Source organism: Peromyscus californicus, unplaced genomic scaffold, assembly GCF_007827085.1.
Source record: "Peromyscus californicus insignis strain IS unplaced genomic scaffold, ASM782708v3 Scaffold_12__1_contigs__length_115047231, whole genome shotgun sequence".
NCBI classification, from domain to species: Eukaryota; Metazoa; Chordata; class Mammalia; order Rodentia; family Cricetidae; genus Peromyscus; species Peromyscus californicus.
In genome coordinates this window covers 11097571-11109762 of record NW_026294413.1, presented here as the reverse complement: position 1 = coordinate 11109762, position 12192 = coordinate 11097571, and positions in this window count along the sequence as shown.

Genomic DNA, 12192 nt, shown 5'->3' with positions numbered 1-12192 from the left:
CTTTGGGATTTTTGACTGCAGAAAGACATTTGATTGTAAAGCCTGCTCAGTTAAACCAATATGTATATTTTAAAGATATCTTGACTTCAAAATTTGAATCTAAGGATATGTTTCTTTGGAAAGAAGACTCTGCTTTTGTGTCCACAGGAAGCAACAGGCTATGGATTTGTTCCAGATTAAGATACATCAGGTTTGACCAGCCAAGTCCCCTGAAACATCTCAGATGCCACCATAGCCAGATCATCCAACATCCAAAAACACCTTCAAGGCAACTGGCTCAGAGAATACAGCATCACAGACTACTCTGGTCAGGACTTGACCATAGTTCTTAATTTTCTCAGGATCCCCATTAGATTGCCAGCACCCTCATCCACAAATACAGGATAGACAGGATATCTTCTTTAATTTTGCCAATACAAATAGACTAGATATTATAACTATAATTCTTGCTTGATAATTGTTTTTATGTGTAATTTTACTATGTTAAAGTTAATACCTTCCTTTTTGAAAAAAAAAAAAAAGAAAGAAAGAAAAGGGGAAGTGCTGTGGAATGTCATTTTGTATCCTGTGAATGTGTTGCTCTGATTGGTTGATAAATAAAATGCTGATTGGCCAGTATCCAGGTAGGAAGTATAGGTGGGATAAGTAGACAAGGAGAATTATGGGAAGTGGAAGGCTGAGTCAGGAGAAACCAGCCTGCTGTCCAGGGAGCAGCATGTAATGGCACAAAGATAAAGCCACGGCACGTATGGCAACATATAGATTAACAGAAATGGTCTGAGTTTAACTGTAAAAGTTAGTCAGTGGTAAGCCTGAACTAATGGCTGAGCAGTTTTAATTAATATAAGCTTCTCTGTGTTTTCTTGGGTCTGAGCAGCTGTGGACTGGGTGGGACACAGGAGAAAACTTTCAGTCACAGATATAACTATCCAGAACTCCCATATACTACAGTTGTGACCTCAGATAAGTTCCTTTGTGTAGTAAACAGTATTTAATATAGAAATTCATGACTGATCAAAGTGCAGAGCACAAGTGTGGTGGGGTACTCAGTCAAATATAGATGATCTATACCACACACCCTTCCTGCAAGCTCAGGGATCATCTTGGAAGAGGGATAAGAAAATTTGCAAGGCCCTGACATCAGAGAAGACTCAAAGCAAACAGTGATTCTAAATTTAAAAAGAGTTATGCACTCACAATCCAAAAGAAGCCTTTTGACCCCACACAAAACCTGCACAACATCAAGCCAGTCAACATTACATCATAGACAGGAGAAGGGCTCATGTGCCCCCACCACAAGCTGAAATCTATTCACAGTTGCTGACTATTAAAGAAAGGGGAGTCATTTGTTTTCAAAGCTAGGCCACCTGGTGGTTTGACTATGATCCAATGAATGCCCTTTTACCAATGAATTTTGAGCGACACAAGTAGGACTCCACAGGTCATTGTTTTTTTTAAAAGAACCAAAAATTAGGGTGGGTGTGAATGATAGTCCAGGGGAAGTTAGATAAAGGAGTAGGGGTGGATTTTGTCAAAATACAACATACACAATATTAAATTCTCAAATAATTAATGAAATTATTATACCTTAACAAAGAAACTACACGTTTGCAAGAGATGTACCAGATAGATATTTCTGGCTGTATAGTACAATGTTTTTTTTCATTTTATATCGATTATTAAGTGGATCCAATATTAATTAAAACACTTTACTTACTGAGGTAGAATTTGGAATTAAGAAGATTTTCAATCTTTCTAATTTTGCTCAATATATAGTTTATTGAATAATGCAATATAAATTCCAATGTATGGGATGTTTTTAAATTTATAGAAATATTTCTGAGTATCTATTTTCAGGAATATTCCTCCAAATTTCATTTCTGTGAGTTAATCTTAAGACTACAAATTAAATCAACTTGACAGAACCTAATACCATATTTTCAAGTACATATTTTCTTGTGCCAATTTCAGATTACTTCACTGCTTCCTGTTTTTCTCAGATGTTTTTCCCTGTGCTTAAATACTGCAGAAACATAGAGAATCTTCTTAACTATGAATCAAGAAATATGGGATGAAAAAAAGATTACTTTTAATGGGATATATAGAGAATTATCAAAAACCAATTTTTACTAAAGCTACACATTTATAAAAATGTAAAATAAAAATATTTTATCATCATTTGAGAGTTCTATCAGAGATAAATTAATTACAGATTATTGATAAGCAGCTAAGATAAATACCTAAGTGTTTATTATTTATTTCTATTGACAATTCATGATTGTTAAAATATAATTATAAATTGAATACACTTTGAAAATGGCAAAATCTGACAGTATTCTATTTTTCTAGCAATTGCTGTGTGTTTGTTAATCATCCTAAAAGTTTCAGTTAGGAGGGATTAAGAGTGAATTTATTTAGTGTGTGCTAAATTATCAAACACCTCAATACCCCTACTAGTTTTCCTGTGAAAACTCAATTCACATTTGCAATTTAGTATGAGATTCACTGAATTTAAAGAAAAATATTGGCAATTTCTCCTCTTTGCTAAAATGATGTGTGGGGCCTTCTTGGTTTGAATATTATTTTTCTATCCAGATATTTCATTAAAAATGGATATGCAGTATGTAAAGAAACAAAAATATAAGAATAATTTAAAACTATGATAATTTATAGACCCATGTATTTTTTAAAAAATGATAATATATTAATAGATGTTCCCAATTAATATTATAATCACTTTATATTTAATTTCAGTATAATAATATTTTTAACAATCATATAATTGAGGTTTACCTATTATTTCTGTTGGGAGGAAATTATAATACATATTCTCAACTTTATTCTCTAAACTTTCTTGATTTTTCAAATCTATATTATCAATATTTAAAATATAATTTCAGATGAAAAGTTGGGTATATTCCATGTGCAAGCATGCTGTTAAGTTATTCTGCTACATAAAATAGTGCATTTATTGAGATTTTCAGTTTACTGCTTTTCAAGGGAAATGATGGTATTTTTCCATTATTAACTATGTATTTCCATTGAAAATCCATTTAATTTTAATATTAATAATAAAAAACACCATTTAAATATAAGTTTTGGCTTTATAAATACTAGCTACATTTAGAGGATAATGATGGTAGCCAGTATCTTGTAAGTCATGTATGTTACTATCCATATTTTATTAATTCCAAAATACTCAATAAAACTATCCCAGAAGAAGGAGGAAGACTATCTTAGGAAATCTTAGCTACAGATGCATAGCCATTGTCCTAAACATGCTATTTGAATTTAATAAAAGTACAAAATACAAGAACAGGTGAAGAAATATATGCTATAAAGACAGAAATCAATAACCAGCAATGTACTTAATTATAATGAATGGGGATTGACAGAAAATTTAAAATAGCTCTTATTAATGACATGCTAAAGTCTGCTTGAAAAGCTGGGTTCTACACAAGCTGAGGCAGCTCATTTTATCAAAGAGATAAGAATGTACAAAATAAAATAGTAGACATGATAACAGAGTGAGAGAATGGAGTAATTCATGAGTCAAAAGGTAACTTGAAGCAAGATCAATAGAATCCACTCAAAAAGAAACAAAAAGATAAACAAGCAAAAAGATACAGAAGAGACCATCCAATACCCATGGAACATTATTGATTCATTCAATACAGGTGCATCTTAAGAGGTGAAGAAGAGAGAAGACCAGAAAAAAAGGTATTTGAAGGAACAGTGGCTTTACATTTCTTGAAGTTAACACACAAGAAATCACAAATAAAAGCATAGACTATCAGGTCAATGAATACATCAACCTTATATATGCACATAACAAAATACATCCAAGCAATGAAAAGAACCATCAGTATATTGATTGCTCTGAGTATAGGCATTAGTATTGCACTCATTTTTTCAGTAAAATAACCCAGGCCCCATATACTGCAATCTATACATTCTGGCTTATATGAGAATTTTTAAGAATGAAACTGGATACTGAAGAAAGACCATTCTTCATCAGGGTTTAGGGTATAATGGATACAGGTTTACAAGACAGGGATACATGTGGCAATTGTGGGCAAGTTACATTTCAGATGATATGATGATACTATATACCAAGCCAATTATAGCTCCCAAACCCAATACTTCTGTATCCCATGAAGTGAAATTACTGAATGTAAATAAGAAATAATTCATCATAACTGTAAAGAGAAAGAAAATTAGAATCAACAAATAAATATTAGTATTACAAACACATCATATAATTATGTGAAGAATTGAGCAGGCTTAGGTAAATTTGGAAACAGTTTTATAACTAATGTTAAAAGGTTTGAATAAAAGAATATGCATGTAACTTGTTATCTAATCTGGTTGTGTATTTTCTCACAAAATAAACTAGTAAACTTCATCTATATGATCCATTTTCTAGCTTGACAAAATATTAGTGTAGTTAAAATTATTAGCCACTGACAGAAAAAAGAGTAAGGAAAAAAAATGAAATGGCCAAATATATGAGTAAAATCCTACAGGAAACATTGTATGGTGGTAAAAAAATTCTTATGATCAGATATGATATGCTATATGTACATTCATTATGCATATGCATGCCTTATATGGACATTATAAACACATACAGTACATATCTGATATTAGGGGTTTGAGGATAGCTCAATTAGTAATATGTTTATCTTATAAAGCACTGAGTCCTTGCATAAAGACTTATTTTGAGCTCTACATTATTAAAAAGTCCAATAGTTACATCATACATGAAAAGCCAAGAATCAGGGAGTATCAATGTACAGGGGTGGCTGACTCAGAAGTTCCAATCTGGCAAGAAAGACCAGGAGGTTTCTGGAAAGTCACAGGCTTGCAGTCCACTTCAATGAAGGAACTATCAGCAGTAGTAGAGTAAAATGACCTAGCACACAAGGTCAAGTGAAAAAGATCATCTGCAAGTGCATGCATGTACACAAACCTACTGTGATACTTTGAATGTAATTGGCTGCCATAAGCTCATAGAAAGTGGAACTATTAGGAAGGGTAGTTTTGTTGGAGGAAGTGTATCACTGTAGAGGCAGGCTTTGGGGTCTCATATATGGTCAAGCTACTCTCAGTTAGAACAGTCTACTTCCTGTTGCCTGTACATCAAGATATCAAATTGTAGCCAGCACTATGCCTGCCTGCATGTTGTGCTCCCAGCCATGATGATAATAGACTAAACCTCTGAAACTGTAAGCCAGCACCTCAATTAAATGTTTTCCTTTATAAGAGTTGCTGTGGTCATGGTGTCTCTTTATAGCAATAGAAACTTTAACTCACCAATATATAAACAAACATACCACAAAAGTACATTACCCAGGTGTATTTTAAGACAATGTATATACACATTTCATATTTCTACTTGCTGAGAGTGATTAGAAGCAGTAATAATTCAATACTAAAGACAATACCCAGGGGTTGTGAGTAGTTCTGTTGAGGAGTGCTTGCTTAGCATGCACGAAACCCTAGCTTTGATTCTTATATCCTTTTCCCTGGAGATGGCGGATCATGACTGTGACAACAGCAGTGTGTAACTCAGTGACACAGTGAGTGGAAAGACTGTAGGTAACTAAAACTCTGCCTGAACAAACATCCAAAATAAAAAAATAAAATAAAAATGTTCCACACTTTGTTCTTAAAAGTTCCGAGATGCAAACTGCTCCCTATGGAAGAGATCTGGGTTCCTTGGTGATTCAAATTGATTCTGGCAATGGTACCAAAATGATACAGAAGATGTTGGAAAATGTATGAATGCTACAAGGAAGGGCACACTGACAACTGCCAGCATGGTCCACACAGCTAGGTCCAGGCTATCAAGAGCTGTATAAATTGTTTCTAAGTCCTTGTCAAAAAAGTAATAACCAATAACTGAACAAATAAATACAAAATAAATAAATATAACAATAATAAGTATTGAAGAAACCTCTGTAGTGAGACACACTTAGTGTGAAAAATGCAGAGGTTGAATATTCTAATGAAACTTGTATGTAAATAGTCTAAAAACATCATCTTTAAAAATGGAGTAAGTTCCAAAAGAAATATCCCAAGTTATATCATGAAAGTTGCTACCTTAAACAAAAAATTAATATTACTGACATAATATATTTCCTGGCCTAATCTAATCAAACAAATATTATCTCCATAGTACCCTTCTGAATAATGTGTCACATGTATTGACAATGTACACATAGGTCTACAAACTCAATTGAGGAAACAATAAATAGTGAGTATTATTTTATGTAGAATTTGTTAGAGTCAAAGAAAAGATTGGCGGATATTAAAATTATTGAAAAGAGAAAATATAGGCAATAAATGTAATATTAGATTTGAGATTAAGTTCTAGCACAGAAAAAAATTTAAAATTGAAAGAATGAAATCAGAAGATTCTGTAGTTTATAGTGTTAAGCTGAGAAAAATATTTTATTTCTAATAATTACTATGTGGATATGCCTGATACTAAGTGAGATGCTGACTAAAAGGTCTACAGCATCTCCTGTGAAAATGATAAAACCCTGTGTATGACCATAGTTGTTTCAGCAAAACATTATTAAATATTTCAAAAATATGTAAATTTCTTCAGATAAGTATGCAGAAACTTAAATGAAGTCAAGCAAATAATCACAAATACAAAATGACAGGATTAGCAGCTATAAAAGTTCACCCTAAAAATTATCACCAAAATTTTAGATAAAAATTTTGTGTTCAAATAACAGTAAAGGTATGTCTGATAGGTATGGATGTCTGATAGGTATGGATGAAAATGTCAACTGTAGGGATTTGAGAGATAGCTCGGTGGTTAGGAGTGCTTACTGATATCCAAATGACCTATGGTTCCTAGCTCACACTTCCTGTGGATGATTAATTGATAAACAAAACACTGATTGGCCAGTAGCCAGGCAGGAAGTCTAGGCAGGACTAGCATAGAGGAGAATTGAGAGGACAGGAAGGCAGAGAGGAGGAGATGCTGCCAGTCGCTGCCATGAGTACCAACATGTAAGATACTGGTAAGCCACGAGCCATGTGGCAAGGTATAGATTTATAGAAATGGGTTAATTTAAGATGTAAGAACTAGATAGCTAGAAGCCTGAGCCATTAGGCCAAACAGTTTAAATAATATAAGAGTCTGTGTGTTTATTTTATAAGTGGGTTACAGGACTGCCAGGGCTTGGTGGGACACAGAGAGAAAACGCTCCAGCTACAAATGGTGCCCAACATGGGGCAAGAGTTTCCACCTAAAACCTAAGAAAGACTCTAAAACGGAGCTAAAAACAGCTTCCTAGTTGTCTCTCTCAAGTTAGTGGAGGCCTACAGGTTTGAGCCACTCTATGACGGGTTTGTGGCCTGTGTGTGGGCTTGACCTACACTATGTTATACAGAGGTGTCTCCAAGCTGTGTACTATGCTGTGTGTTGGATATAGTTTTGCTAGTTAAAGCAAGCAAGCAAACAAACAAACAAACAAACTGAAAAAGAGGTTTCTGGGCTACACGATGCTTTGATAAAAGCATAGACCCACTGTTTCTAAGAGTTAATAGCTCCCAGAGCTGGCAGTAAATGTACCACTGCCATGTTGGGAAGCTGAGGTGGGCATAGCCAACACCCACAGCACTGTTTCAGTCTTAGAATGCTGCAGTTTAAAGCAATAGTTTCACAATAAGACAGATTCAGATAGAATAGTTTGCAATGTGTGTAAAATATATGTAGGCTTGAAAGAGACAAAAACGGTGATATATGTAGTTATATAAAGAAATACATAGTTTTAAAAAATAAAGTCTTTAAAGAGACAGTAAAATTAATATAAAAAATTAAGCCATGTAAAGATGGATATCACACAAAGAATCTGGATTATATTATTCTTAATAATATTCTTAACTGCAGAAAGACATTTGATTGCAAAAGCTGTTGAGTTAAGCCAATATGTATATGGTAAAGATAACTTGACTTCAGAATTTGAATCTAAGAATATGTTGCTTTGGAAAGAAGGCTATGTTTTTGTTTCCACAGAAAGCCAAAGGCTATGAATTTCTTCCAGATTAAGACACATCAGGTTTGACAAGCCAAGACCCCCTGAAAGGTCTCCGATGACACTATGGCCCAGATGATCCAACATCCAGAACAGTTTCAAGGCAACTTGCTCAGATAAAACAGCCTCACAGAGTACCCCATAATCCTAAAATTTTCTTTGTGTCCCCATAAGATAGAGTACCTCCATCCAGCAGGAAGTAGTAAAAGAAGCTACATCCAAATTCCCAAATATGCCAAGCTGGCTTTGGAGATGGAATTGGCTCACTCCTTCTCTAAACCCAACCATTTACCTAAAAAAAAAAAAAAAGTTGAGAGATTCTTGTGTCCCATATTAAAAAGGCCTTAGGTTTAGGACAGAGAAAAACCAATATTTTTTATTTAAAGCAGGTTGATTATAAATACAATCTCTTTCTAAAGAACAAAAGGTGACAGTATAGATAATGATAAGATAAAGGGGTAGATTATTGAACCTACTTTTAAAGTGCAAATTTTTAAAAATGTTTTACATTGTTATGGATTTTATTTTATTGATACAAATTTCAAGTTAATTTTGTTAAACTGTATGTGTATTTTTACTCTTGTTTAAGGTATTATGTTTATACAACTCATTTAATTTGTAATGGAATAAATAGTCTTCTATGATAGTTAAACTTACAGTCATTAAGTTTTCTAGGTATACATAGATATATTTCAGATAGGTAGGTAATCTTTAAACACTTCAAAGACCTACAGAATATTGCATTTAAAATGTTTTAAAAAATTTAGACTTTCTGGACAATGAGACATGTCTGCTCCTGGCAGCACCGATTTACTTCAGAGAGGAGGTTCTTGCCTGGACTGCTTGATTGACTGGACATGCAGGACCCATAGGAAGGTGACCACTGAACTTTGCTTGGCAAAATGGTCCTTCAGGTTCCTGCTTCGCAGAGGAAACTGCCAGACATTCTTCAGGACACAGAGAGTAGTGACTGAGAGACTCTAAGCATGTGGGCTGAAGACAGATGCCCCAACTTTACAGAGGAACTTTGGATGACTGCCCAGGCTGCCAGCTGTCTCTGTCTACTCTACTCTGGAAAGTTATTTGCGCCCATCTCCCGTTTCTCAGGTAATATTATATCCTTCTGATATTTTTGATGTAGTTGAAGACTAGATAGTTATAATTTCCTTAGTTATGATAAGAGATAAGTTAGAAATGAAACCTTAGACTCACAAATATAAGATAGATAGGATATCTTCTTTAATTTTGCCAAATACAAATAGAGTAGATATTGTAACTCTAATTCTTTGCTAGACAATTGTTTTGTTATATGTAATTTTACTATGTTAAAGTTAAAACCTTCCTTTTGAGAAAAAAAGGAAAAGGGGAAGTGCTGTGGATGATTGATTGATAAATAAAACACTGATTGGCCAGAAGCCAGGCAGGAAGTATAGGTGGGACTAACAGAGAGGAGAATTGAGAGAACAGGAAGGTGGAGAGGAGGAGACGCCAGCCTGCTGTCCAGCAAGCATCATTAAAGGCAGCAGGTAAAGCCACGGAACATGTGGTAACATATAGATTAACAGAAATGGGTGAGTATAAGAGTAAGAGCTAGACAATGGTAGGCCTGAGCTAATGGCCAAGCAGTTTAAATAATATAAGCATCTGTATATTTATTTTATAAGTGGGCTATGGGACTGCCAGGGCCTGGTGGAAGCTGGAGAAAAACTCTCCAGCTACACACACGGAATGACTCACAATCGCCTGTTGCCTCCAGTTGTAGAGTAGTTTACATGGTCTTCTGGCCATCAGAGTTACATGGATGCATGTATCATACCTAAACAAGGGCACTCAAAATGTACAAAGAAAAATAAATCATTTTACAAGTTAATCCTATATTACACCAGTAGTCAAAGTTTCTTCTTCAAATATGTTTTTTCTTACTTAATGAACGAAGTTAATTATGTTAAGTATACATAATCCATTACCCAAGGGTAAAACTTGATGAGAACATAAACAGGCCAAAATAACATGAAAATATTTTAAAAGGCAGAAAGCAGAAGTTACCAAACCTACAAAATCTGAATGTTGTTCTGGTACAGTCAGGATGATGAGCTTTTTAAGCTTGTCAAAATGGATTCTTTGTTATTTTTTTAAGTCAGTTTTGTAGCATGAATCTTAGAGGGTCTTCTTAATAAAATCAAACCTGAGGCCAGTTATTGTGGTGAATGTTGGAATATCAGAGAAGCAGTACAAGCCACAGCTACCTCACCTTGTCAGTTCCTCAGTTGATCCTGTTTCCTCAGGCTGGAAGCCTCTGAGCCCTCATATCTGAATGGATCTCAGCTTAACTGTTGCTCAAAAGCCTGAAAGCTTAACCAGCCAAAATGCTTAACCAGCCAATGCTCCTAGTTTCCGGTTCTCACGCCTTATATACCTTTTTGCTTTCTACCATCACTCCCTGGGATTAAAGGCTCGCTTTCTGGGATTAAAGGTATGAGTCACCATGCTTGGCTGTATCCTTGAACAGATGGATTTCTGCCTCTGAAATGCTAGGATTAAAGGCATGTGCTACCACTGCCTAACCTCTATGTTTAATATTGTGGCTGCTCTGTCTCTGACCCCAGATAAGTTTATTAGGGCGCACAATATTTTGGGGAACACAATACCATCACATTTTCCCTTTTTTGTCTAAAATTTTAAAAAAAGCTTATAACTAATATAAGAAAAACTGTATCCAATAAGTATATACAAATATATACACTCAAGAATTACATTAACGATGTCTAGTTATAGCTTAAGTTTTCCTGCCTGGCCCACAGTCATGACAAATCTCTATCACCTGCCAGTCCCACAGTCGCTCAGACCCGACCAAGTAAACACAGAGACTTACATTGGTTACAAACTGTATGGCCGTGGCAGGCTTCTTGCTAACTGTTCTTACAGTTTAAATTAATCCTTTTCCATTAATCTATATCTTGCCACATGGCTCGTGGCTTACCGGCATCTTCACATGCTGTTTCTCATCGTGGCGGCTGGCAGTGTCTCTCCGACTCAGCCTTCCACTTCCCAGCTTTATTCTCCTCCTTGTCCCGCCTATACTTCCTGCCTAGCCAATGGCCAATCAGTGTTTTATTTATTGACTAATTAGCAACACACTTGCCATACAGAACATCCCACAGCACTTCCCCCTTTTTTTTTTTCAAAAAGGAAGGTTTTAACCTTAACAAAGTAAAATTACATATAATTTGGGAATTTGGGCGTAGCTTCTCTTACTACTTCCTGCTGGAGGGGGGCGCTGTATCTTATGGGGATACAAAAAAAATTTTAGGATTATGGAATAGTCCGTGAGGCTGTATCATCTGAGCCAGTTGCCTTGAAACCATTCTGGATGTTGAATCATCTGGGCCATGGTGTCATCAGAGAACTTTCAGGGGGTCTTGGCTGGTCAAACCTGATGTATGTTAATCTTGAACAAATCCATAGCCTCTGGGTCTCTGTGGAAACAAAAGAGACTCTTTTCCAAAGCAACATATCCTTATATCCAAATTTTGAAGTCAAGGTACCTTTAAAGTATACATTTTGACATAACTCAACAGCTTTTACAATCAAATGTTTTTCTGCAGTTAAAAGTCCCAAAGACAACACAATCCAGATTCTCTGTGTAATATCCATTTTTACGTGGCTTATTTTTTATACTACCTTTACTGTCTCTTTAAAGACTTTATTTTTTAAAACTATGTATTTGTTTCTATAACTCTATATATCATCTTTTTTGTCTCTTTCAAGCCTACGTATCTTTTACACACATTGTAAACTATTACATCTGAATCTGTCTTATTGTGAATCTATTGCCTTAAACTGCAGCAACTGTGGCTGCTGGCTCCGCCCACCTCAGCTTCCCAACATGGCATTTTCCACCAGCTCTGGGAGCTATCGTGGGTCCCTATGCTTTCATCCAAGCAGCGTGTAGCCCAGAAACCTCTTTTTTTTGTTTTGTACTAGCAAAGGCTAAATCCACCAAGCAGCTTAATGTGCCACTTGCAGAGGCCTCATTCCCGACATACGGCAGCAGGTCGAGCGTGCACGATAGGAACCCACCAGTAGCTCAAATCGGCAGCTGCCGCTCATTTGAGAGAGACAATTAGGAAGCTGT